The sequence below is a fragment of the Hippichthys cyanospilos genome, chromosome 21, assembly GCF_059441005.1.
Source record: "Hippichthys cyanospilos isolate Australia breed blue-spotted pipefish chromosome 21, RoL_Hcya_1.0, whole genome shotgun sequence".
In the NCBI taxonomy this organism is placed as follows: domain Eukaryota; kingdom Metazoa; phylum Chordata; class Actinopteri; order Syngnathiformes; family Syngnathidae; genus Hippichthys; species Hippichthys cyanospilos.
The window spans coordinates 3491652-3503782 of NC_142389.1; the positions used below are offsets into that span (position 1 = coordinate 3491652).

At 40.4% G+C, this 12131-nt stretch overlaps 1 protein-coding gene across 1 annotated transcript in view; it reads left to right on the forward strand.

Moving 5' to 3' along the window:
* The window catches only part of gatad2b (GATA zinc finger domain containing 2B), a 49642-nt gene that overhangs the window by 12223 nt on the left and 25288 nt on the right, over window positions 1–12131 (forward strand). The gene's annotated exons all lie outside the window — the stretch shown is intronic.

Sequence of the window (12131 nt, forward strand, 5' to 3'; positions counted from 1 at the left end):
AATTTCAAAATTATGAAAATGATTTAAAAATATATTAAACTGGTTTTCAGTGGGGCAGTGGTTCTCAACTCTCGTCGTCAACACTTGGTGCATCGAAAGTAACGGTGAGTGGCTCCATTTTCAACAAATTGGCGTCCCTGCCTTTTGTCGTAACAAAACGGAGGTTTAGAACTGACGGTTTGTTTCATCTCTGTCACAGAGAAAACTCGAACCTATGATTAAAACCATTTGGATAAGTGGAATGCAAATAGGCTGCCTCTATTCACACACCCAAACATTAAACAATTAACATTAAACATCAGGCACACTTCCACACTATAATAAGAGACATTACAAGCACTGAATCAAAAATAGATTTATAATCATATTTAGGCTACCTCGTGTGTACGTGTGGGGAGCTAAATATTAGCATTGATATTTCCGTACATTACCTGCTGTTGAAGAATGAGATCCAAAATAAAGAATAGTTTGACAGGCCCCACTCTTGCACATCTCTGCTGCTGTTAGTGTCATGGATGCTGTTTTAGTGACAGCCCATTATTTGTCTGCTGAAAGTTTGCTCCAGGTATTTTGTTTTCCTGAAGGAGATAAGGTACCGGAAACTGTTGAAGTACTTTAGTATGCCGGCAATTTAAGTCCTCTGCGGCATTGCCTACACTTTTCTGTTTTGAATTATTTGTTTTTATTAGGCTGTATAGAGATATATTTTGATGGCGCATCTTAGAAAAAAATCAAAGAAATGATCCCGCTTTACAAATATGAGATATGAAGGAAGCAAGGTTTTGGCACAATCGATTGCCTCTTTGCAAGTCTGTCGCCACATACTGTGTTACACAGTGGGTACTAAGTGCCGAAGAAACATTTGTAGTGTTAAACCTGTATTTTAATTTGAACTGGAGATAATGTCTATTACATGCAGCGTTCTTTAACTTCAAAGTTGTAGACTCTTTTTTTCTAGCTTATTATTAGTCCTTATTACCTTTCCAAAGAGCTTTGTTTTTTGTTTTTTTTTAAATAATTTTGCTAAGCTGTAATCTCACGTTTTTTTTCTACCGTATGAAATTACCAATGCATTTATATTCTTTGTTGTTTATTGTAATTATATGCTTTAGATAAATACGTTGATTGGTTTTCCACAAAACCTTGCATGAATGTTTACAGCTAAGAATATATGCAACATTGTTGCTGTAATGATAAATATTGAAATATCTTTGAGGCATATTCATGTGTGCATAAGTAGGGTTAAACACCAAGCCGATGTCGGTGGTTGGAACTCATCTTGCGCCATCAGATTGGTGTGGAGAAACACCTTTGGACCGTTGGCTTTCGTTGTGTTGGATAAGTGTTTTTGGCTAGCGAATTAGCGCATAAGACGAGAAGCAGAAGAGACAAATGCAGAAAAAACAAGAAGTATGAAAGTTCCTTATCATTCACAACCTTATCAAGAACAGCGTAATTTCTCTCCGTTTTTTTTTTTTCCACGTCCCAACTTTGGTGTACAGTGTAATGGCTACCTGGACAGAAGGACACAATGAGATCCATTGTGAGTGAAAATGAAAGCAGTCTGTTTATCTGTGTATAAATAAAGATACAGGCATCCCACATTGCATTGCGTGAAATGTACACCACCCGGCAGGAGCAGTGACTATCGCCTCCTATGGCACGGAGGAGTACTACATCAAACGCATGAAGGAATGTAGTAGTTGGCAACACTGTAGTGTGTTGGTGTGTAGATGGCCTAACTTTGTCGTTTTTCACGTCATGTCATTCGGTCCATTGATTAACATTAGTTTGAGGGCAGAGCTACACATCGAATATGGCGGCTGTGCCGAAGCACGTGTCAAAAAAAAAACAATGGGCCCAACCAACAATGCCCAGCCCGACCCAACCAAAGTCTGACAACTATTGGTGAGTGGTATGTGTTGTTTTAGTGAATCTTAAAAAGAAAATCTAAATCGAAAATATGAATGAAGAGTTCTGGTATATTTTAGGGTAGATGTTTGCACAGATGATTGTGCAGTTCTCGGATATGTAAGCCATATCACATGATGCTTGGTGTTACGTGTCGTGGTCTACAACTATCCGTTTGTGCTTGCGATGGCAAGAGGTGCTATTTGACTGGATAAATTGAGCTTCATTTGGCACTTTCTTCTTGGTCCGCAGCGAATGAATAATTGAAATACCAAGCAGTTTGTCACTTGATCAGTCTTTGAGTAAACAATGAACAACAAAGAGGAGATGCAGCAAATTACACTGGCGAGATCAAAACACATTAGGAATTGAAGGGTCTGAATTGTGAACGCACGATCAAAATGGCCATCAGATTAGCGGCTGCAACTAATTGATTCATAGACTGCATGATTTCAGCTGTGTCGGATTGCGACGTGGATGAAGACCTCTGCTGTGTGTCGGTATGAGATAAATCCCAGACGCTCGGCTTCTTTCACTTCCTCTGCTCTTTGTCTCCAACTTCACCATCACCCCTCCTCCTTTCCCGCCTTCCCTCCTCCCCTTTTGCCACTGCCCCCCCCCCGCCCCCTCCCCCCATCAGCACCCTCACATGCATGCACGCCCCCACCCCTCAGGCGACAGCAGAGCAGGAATTGATTAGTGGCACCGCTTAAAAATAGACGACTAGTTGTCATAGCAACGCCCACAATGAGCTGTTGTCTAGTTAAATAAAGAGTATCGTTGTGTCTGAGCAGTAGGTGGAAGGTGTGTGTGTGAGTCTGCGTGTGTGCGCGCGTGTGCGTGTGTGCCTTGCGTCCTGTGTGTGTATATATTCATCGATGGCAGGTGAAGGTGGAGGTAATTATCTTACTGCGGTTCTGCTCGATGTGACTTATGTATGCCGCCAAGTCTCTGATCGCTTTGGGCAACAGGAAAACACTTCTCAACACTCATTGGCTCTGAAGCCGCATCACAATCATCAACTCCAAGCTGCATCACACAGTCCGTTGCAGCTCTTGTTGCTATGGGCGCCATTCTGATCGGCCTCATTAGTGTCAAGTAGTAGCCATATGCAAATGTATAATATTGGTCATATTCCCAACAGCCCCTTCGCCAACATCCTTCTCGGCCAAGGTGACGTTTGTGCTCGGATGTTTTTGTGCGTGCGCGTGCACTTTCAGGTATTTGCTCTGGAGACGCTTTACCAGATGCTCGACTAAGCCGCCGCGTGCTGTTGGCGCACTGGAAGTGGTTTTGATCTTGGCCGTTCCAACTTTTCAATCACCCGCTAAAGAAGTGAGGTAGCGGCTGCGTGCGCTGTTATCCTGAAGGATGGCGTACAAATGAGTGACAAGGGGTTTTCACACACTGCGGCAATTCGCCGTCACACCTGACCGCCGGCCTCTCAGCTGTGTACTGTTTGCTGAGTCACAAATAAACAGCATCAATGAAGCAGAGAGCTGGTGTGTCTGTCAAACACATGTTGCGATGCTGTCAATCTGACGGTCAGAAGTTTCGCTTCGCTTCTTTCCGTTTTCCGGTCATATTTGTACCCGAGTTAACAAAGAAAATGGCAACCGCTGGGAGCTAATGCTGCGTGACCTCCATACTGCAGACCGCTAATGGCCACATACTGTAACCTGTTTAATAGCATCCTTGATGGTGTAGGTCAGTGGTTCTCAACCTGTTTTCAATGCTGTACCCGCTGTAAAATGCCCTGTTTTAAACTGTCAAGTGACAAAATCTATTCATACTCTATTTTATATTGCCGGATGACCTGTTCTTCTTTCTTATGACCTCAAGTGAAGACATTACAACTATTTTTAAGAGATCTACATAGAAAATAGGGCCTAATCAATTAATAAGGCAGTGGATTTTTTTAAGAGACTTTCTCTCAGTTGTAAAGATACAGTAAGATAAAGTTTTATAAAGAAGTCTAATGTTCTGACTAATTCATATCTTTATTGTTGTAAGCATTGAGAGACCCCAAAAAACATTAATATCGACTATAATTTTAAAATGAAACAAAAAGATTAGCAGTAATCGACAACGAAATGTACTATAGTACTTATTAAGTTTGTTGTGCATGTTTTTGCCTTAAGTGCATTCCAGTAAAGCTGGGACAACTAAAGGTCAAACGCAATCTGCTTTGGGACACAAGTCACCTTCATATTTTGAACACATATTTACACTAGGGAAAAAATACATCGTCAGAACCTGTACTCTTACCCAAAAGCCGGGTGCAAACCCATGCAACAGTTCAGAAATTAAAATAATGTGTTGGAGTGTATAATTTTCACTCAAAGTTATCTTGCATTTGGGCAGCGAAAAAAAAAAAAAACCTAACTATTAATACATTTGCCAAAGTATTAATGTGCCCTCTTTTATCCTTAATAGGCTCATGAGGTCCTTAGTGCATGTGGATCAAAGGTCACAAACGTTCATTGTTGGGTATTGGCCTTAGTCATCACATTGGCAAGATTTTCCATACTTTTCTCCCACTCTAGCGCTCTCTCTATTGCATACAGTTGCTCATTGCTTCCTTGACTGTTAAGTACTTAGCCTTTCCTCAACTTTCGCATGACTATTGACCGTTACAAATTAGCATATTTTTGCCTATTGTTTTGCCTGAAGCTAAGTAGCGATAAAACCCGGCAAACGAATGTATGGTACTCAGCATATGAGTTCAACCCGAAAGATCTGTTAGTAAAGCTGTAGTTTCAATTCCTTTTTTTTTTTTTTTTTGTAAATATTTATGTCAGTTAAATTAGATCTGTGTGGAAGTGAGTTTATGTATTTTTAGTAGAGGTCTTCATGAAATGAAATCAAGGAGTGTTGGCTCAAATCTCCAAAATAGTTGTACCTCCTCCCACCTTGCTCTTTTGTTGATATGATTTGGCAATAAATCTAAATTGACTCCAATCCTTGCAATGTGAATGTAGCCTAAGTTTAGGAATAACAATGATTTACACACGGGTGACGTGCTTGATTTATTCTGGAGCCTACTATAACCAAACACATAGTTGGCAGTAATAATGTTCAATCTTTTAGTCTACAAATCCTTCAAGTATGTTGCATTGTGGGCCACTGCATTTTATCTTCAAGATTTGGACATTCAGTCAAGTTTGTCAAATTCGCCGCCACTTTAGCAGGTATAGTTCAGTTTGCCGTAAAATTGTGTAGTTTGACAATTAAATAAAGATAATTGATGGACGGCAGAAAGAGCTTTCACGCTGACAGATGCGTTTCATTTATCCCGTGAGCTATTTGTCATCCAAGCAAGAATATTAACACAATGTTTTATTCGCTGTAGAGGTGCAACGATTAATCGATAGCCAATCAGTTATCAAATGAATCGATAATGATTTTTGATCATCAACTAATCATTTAGATAGTTTGTTGGTTGCAGTCCTAATGCACACGTACAATTCTTATAGTAAATGTATGTACATTATGTACAGATGAGCCCCCCGCCCCCAAAATAAAATGCATTTAGTTATTTTTTATGTTTTAATGACATGTTTGCCCCAGACACAACTGTGAGTTGACTGAAAGCTGGCCCATTTACGGCGAGAGAGCTGAATGAGTTTTTTGGGGCGAAAGAGCTCCTCTGCTGCCACAGAGTATCATGGAGTGGGTGAGATGAATTGTCCATGAAGAGCAGTTTGCTTTGTGATCACTTGTCCCCTCACTGACAGAAATGTCTCCATCTTCGACCCCATGATATCACCAGCTTTTTTTTCTGCCCCCCACTATAAGTATGTTAAATTTATGTCAGTGGCACAGTCAACTCCGAGCAGAAAACAGTATAATAAATCCAACATTTCACCGCTCACGTTTATGGGTTTTAGCTCTTGAAATCCACAATTTCATTTTACACCTGTGCAATGACAATAAGGCATTCCATTTTATTCTATTCTATTTCCTACACAGTCTATGTCTGTAGTCGTCCATTGTAGAAATGTCCACACGCATAATGACTTGCGTAGTGGTGGTTCTGGTCCTCCTAGTCCACAACATATAAACAAGTGCGAAACTCTCCATCTGTATATTTGCAATGGGAGAACTCTTTATGGATTATAGCAATTCTCTGTCAAATGAATGGACAGCAGTTTATTATGAGGTGAAAAAGCATTTTTCTCTAACAGATTTCTGTTGTTTTTTTTGGTTTTTTTTGCATATTAATTACTGTCAAAGATTTCATTGCATAAAACCAATATCACAGAGATAACCCCTATGGATGGAATGCAGTTTCTAAATGAGGATTTTATTTACCAAGGGCACATGAACTGTCCATCAAAGGTTAAACCGCTGCATCTCAATTGAATTTAAATCGGGACATTGACATGGCCACCCCGAAACCTTCATTTTGTTATTTTTGAGACATTCTGTGGTGGACTTGCTGCTGGGTTTCGGATCGTTGTTCTGCAGCCAGAGTGCTCGAGTTTGAGGCCACAAACTGATAGCTGTGCTTTCTCCTTAAGTTTCTTCTAGTAAAAAAGCAGAATTAATTGTTCCGTCAAGCGAGTTGTCCTGTTCCTGAGGAAGCAAAGCGACCCCATACCATCAAACCGCCACCAGTATCAAATGACACCTGATGTATCGGTCAGAAAACCTTTCAAAAAATTAAATCTTTGTCTCGCCAGTCCCCGGTATGTTTCTCCAAAGGTCTTGATGATCATCAAGAAGCTTTTTGGCAAATGTGAGAAGAGCCGTTGTGTTCTTTTGTGATACCAGTGGTTTTCGTCTGGGAACCCTACCATGGATGCCATTTCTGGCCAGTATCTTTCTCATAGTGGAGTCATGATTTTAATTGAGGCCAGTGTAGTCTTTGGTTCTTTTGGAAGTTTTTCAAGGTTCTTTTCTGATTTCCTGTATGAGTTGTTGTCACACTGTCTGAGTAATCTTTGTTGGTCAACTACTTCTGGGAAGGATTGTGACGGTTTATGATTCAAGAAGGGGGGAGCAATTACATTTACACTTAGGGTCGGATAATTTTGTACTTTTAACCCCCTTGGTAAATGAAATACAGTGATCACTCGTTTTTCTATCAGACTATGCTTCTGAACAGTAACACTTTCCTCCCCTGACCTGCTTGCTGCCATGCGTACACTACAAGCTTCAGCACTTTGCATGTCATCACTTCCACTTTGAATCTGATTTTCTAAGAAACCAAATAGCGAGTGCTGAATTGTGTGTAGTCTCTCTTACACACAGTTGGCAACAGGTGCGCAAAATGAAGTTTGAAGTGACGGAATCTGAAGGCTTAGTGGAAGAGGCCAACGAACATATCTTAGCCACAGAAAATAAATCGATCACTCCTATAATTTTGGGGAAGCCAGCAAACATTTTGTTTGATTTGCATCGTATGTCCTCATTCTGCGTAAATGTGGGACAGCACACCCGGAAAAACTCAGTGGGAGATGGCCAGCATCGGTGAGATTGAATGATTCCTTCTTGTGACTAGCTCCAAGTCATGTCTTAGATCGGGGCTCTTCAAATGGTGGACTGCGGTCTGGGCCTGCACCAAGTCAAGGACCCGTGGTCACACGTTGTTGAATAAAGTATGAGCACAGTCATGTTTTTTTTTCCCCTCCCACGGGCAGCTGTTACAGACTGTATGAGCTACATGCAGTATTACAGTCGCCATTGTTGTGATCTCATGACCATGTTAAGCCAATCGCAGTTTGTCTTAGGGAAGGGATTTGAGAGAAACGCCGATTGAGAAACCATGTTTTTATTTTTTTAATGGACTGACTTTTTGATTTTTACAGAAGCCCATAAGTCTGCTAGTTTTGTTAACTGTAAAACTTTGTGTACAATATTTTGTTATCCATTGCTCTTTCTCAGTGTATATAGAAGTACAAAGTTGAATTAATAGAAAGCTAATTATACGATCATTTTAATAGTTAATGCTTTTTAGATGTAAAATTGTTCAAATGCTGAGAATTTCAGCTTCTTAGCCGGAAATATCATATATAATTAAGACAAATATGAGGAAAGCAAACGAATTATTTTTGTTGAATTAAAAAAAATATATATAATCATAATAATATTGAAATTTATCAATGTGTTTATGTATACATTTTTTTTTTTTTTTTGCTAACGAGGCGATGAAGCCAGCAAAACTAAAGCGTCATTTAATTTTATAATGCTGCTTTTGACTAAATAATTGGAAATTGACCCGGTTTGTTATAAGGAGGCGAGCAATTTGCAATTTTTATTTTATAAACTACAGTATAGCTGAAAAGCAACAAATATACTTGTTTTCAAATTGAATATGTTGCTGGATAAAAAAGGGCACTTATTATATTTTTAACTTTAAAAGCTAATAAATTTTAAAAGATTTTTTGTTCCAGCACATATTTCCAATGGGGGTCCTTGGAAAATTTGCTTTCTAAAAGGGGTCCCTGACTCCAAAAAGTTTGAGAATCTTTTATCTATTGTATGTTTACATTGAGATGCTATTCTACCTTAAGTGGAACTATTAAATAGAAGATCAACAAACGATTAACCCAACACTTCTAAAGTGCTTTCGGACACTGCCATGACTCTGTTTTGACTCATCTCATAACACATTCATTGTATTTGCCACGGGATCAGACAAAGATGCCCCAACACTAAGACACACTGTATTAGTTGTAGATCCGTTTTTTTTTCTTTCCCTCTGAAACTGTTTACAGAGACTACGACATTGTCGAGCATGTGCACAACATCTTGCCGCTCACCCTATTTGACCCAACAGCCTGATTGTACACGCCACCTAAAGCTGGAGCCCGCCGCAGTTGAACATGACCTATATGCCAGCCGTAAGAGAGGAGAATGTGGCTTTCATGCCGGTCTATATGATGCCGGCGGTTAATCAGGGGATTGAAGCATCTCAGGGGATTTTGCTTGGAATGGATTTTATTGCGGCGGCCATCTTGTGCATCGCAGTCGAACTTGGGATATTTAATTGCCGGTTGAAAGCCAAATCATCTCCTGAGCTGAAGGATACACAAAAAAAAAAAATGTTGCATTTTTTTTCTTTTCTTTCTTCTTACCATTAATTTTTAATTTAGCTGAGAGGTTTATGTTGTGTTGCAATGTCTTTCAGCACTGTGATGCACACCGGGGCTTTCTAACAATAACTTTGTACACAGTCTAAAGTAATACATTTTATCTTTGGGTTGGCAAAAAAGGGTGTTGGCTATCTGTCTAAAATTGATTAAATTTGCTGGCATAATAGGACAACTTCATGGAGGCTGTCTTTCATTGATTTGTGCATCAATGCAAACAGGCTTTTTGTACATCCGCCACTTTATGACTGCTTTTATTGACTTTTTGATATTCTCACAACATATTGTACATGGACTGAATGGAAATTTTACTCACTTGTAAAAAGGGTTAGTTAGCGTATTGTTTTAACTGGTTTTCTTCACTGTTGTTAAATGATAATGTGGAATATACTTTACTTAAACACTAAAGCGTGAAGCACTTTGTATAACCAGAATAAAATTCATTCTCATTCCCTATTTGCAAGAACAAAATGACGTTGTATTTTTTTTTTTGATAGCCCTGATTTGTGAGTCTTTCCAGCTAGCCCTTGACACATCACTTCAGCAGAGCATTTTTCTGGTATGGTGTTCCAGAACAATTGTGTAATTGGTCGTCTTTTTCCCTGAAATGAAGGCTGTCACACAGTGGATAGCTTTCCAAAAAAAAAAAAAAAATTATATATATATATATATATATATATATATATATATATATATATATATATATATATAATTAGTATATAATATAATATTATTAGCCCATGAAAGCATCATATGCATGTCAGGCATGACTGGTATTGGCGGATAACTCGGAAGTGAGAGCATAAGCAGACAATGCTAGTTTGAACTGTACATCCAAGTCAAAGACAGAAAGAGAGGCTGTCTCAGAAACTCTGAGTCTCTGTCGTCTCTCAACAATGTTTATATTTGAATCCTTCTACTGTTGCTCTTGATCGTAAGTAGCCTGGCCGTGCGTTGTCATTTTAGTTGTGTTACACAGAGATAGTAAAGGTGCTGTAAAATACATCCAGATGTTGTAAAATGTTTTCTCTTTTTATGTGTGTGAAAATCATATAAAAGTCAAAGTACCTCATTTCCAGATCTGAGTACCTACTTATGTATCAAAGGGATGCTTCACCTATTTAGCTATTTTCAGCAATAAAGAGTTAGTTTTTTTGGATGTATTGGATAGCTTCATTATGTTTCACTTTTGAAAACATTTTCAGTCAACAGCAATTCACAAAGTGCACCACATGTGCTCAGGGCTCAAGCAACAACCTATCACAGCTCACCTGTTTTTTGGGAATGGTCATGTGATGCTCTCAAGCTGGCCTTTGGTTGGTTGTTACCGGAGCCCTGATCACATGATGTCATTTTCAGTATAAACATGAGGCAAAAAGCTTGTCATCGTACATGAATAATAATGAAGTGACAGCGTTTGTTAGCAAATTTGCAACCGCGACCTGTACTCCACAACTTTACCCAAAATCACCTAGGATTGGTCACCCTAATGAGAAGGAATGTTATGGAAAATGAAACAAATGAAATTAACAAAGCTAGCATAAACCTGTTAGATTAGATTAGCCTATCAACACTTTGTTTCAGCTGCCTGTTTTACAGCTGCCCCTGTCTCCTCCCAAATATTTCCTTTTTACTTCTTACACACACATCGAACTGTCTTGCTGCGTTGATTTTGTGTGATTGTTTTAAAGCAGAAAAATGAGCTTTCAATATGACGTTGCTTCCGCAACCAAACCTTCGTTGCTCAATTGTTATTATTTTTATTGATGGCCACACCAGACGCCTGCGACCGGTGCCATCTAACACCCAACAACATGACCGTTTTGAAGCAATAATCGCATAGATGGGGGCGGTGTGACATTAGCGACACCGGATCAAGAGTCGCATTTAAAAGTTTTTATCTCGGGTAGAAGGATAGAAAGTCAAGTCCTTTACATCCGGCCCCTGCACTTAAGTGATAAGCGTATGAAACAGGCCGTTAAAAAGTGAAACGGAACGCTTCCTTGACGGCGTATGAAAAAAGAAAAAAACAGGGATGGAGGTGGTGGCGAGGCAGAAGGCGTACTGGGAGGATTGGAGTTGCATCAGCCAAATAAATTGTCATGATGCAGCCCATGCGTGAAATGAGCAGCAGATTCCACATCGCAGTTGCAAATGGCCTTATTACCAATACATTCAGTCCGCTGGCACGCCGCCTGTTTGGCAAACGGCATTGACCATGGTGTCGAGGCGCAAGAGACCAGGACAGGGGGCTGATCTTTGCCATTTGTTTACAGTGGTGTCTGCGAGAGGGCGCCCCGGTTCAATTGTGCAGACGACATTTTAGCAGCAGCCATCTGATCAACAGTCAGCTCCGTGCATAAAGAACATGGTGTGTGTGAATGCGCGTGGGGGATGGGAGGAGGGAATTAAGATTTGGCATTATGTCAGAAGAGAGCTGCCATCCCTGTCTCCTTTTTTCACCGCGCGCGCGCGCACTCACACACAAAGCCATGCGAGGACAGCGCAAGCCGAAGAGGAAAAGAAACTCTTGTTGTGTGCGTGTCGTGGCTCCGTCTCTCTTTTATTATTTTTAATAAAGCCCACCGCCAAATCCCCCTCCCTCCTCTCCCAACACAGTATGTCACACATGCCTGTGCGCACATGTCGACACAGACTCCACAGCCACTCCTGATTGGCCCGTGTAACGTGAACAAATGAAGCCCTCAGCCCTGGCTACATGTAAGGGGCCCTGAAAGTAAGCATGTGTTTATTTTTACAGTGAAAGAGAGGGGGAGGAAAAGACGACCGGTTTGAGGAATTGGGGGAGGGTAGAGGAGCAGGGAGGGGTTTCTTTGTGGTACTATACAGCTGGAACAGGAGAAGGGGTTACAAAATGCTGCCGTCTGTTGGAATGTTGCGCGGTACGTGGACGTCTGGAGTCCTCGGACGTTCTTTCGATGCTGTTTTACGGTGATGACCTTCTCCTCCGTGCGCCGTCGTGGCTCAGAGGAGTCCGTTTTTAAGATGGGGAAGTCTTACCTGTTCCACCCGGACCTGTGATTTATGAAAAAAATCAAAAGTGGTTCCGTGTCTGCTCGCCGTCAACCTCCACCATTTTTTTTTTTTTAACTTTTCTTCCAA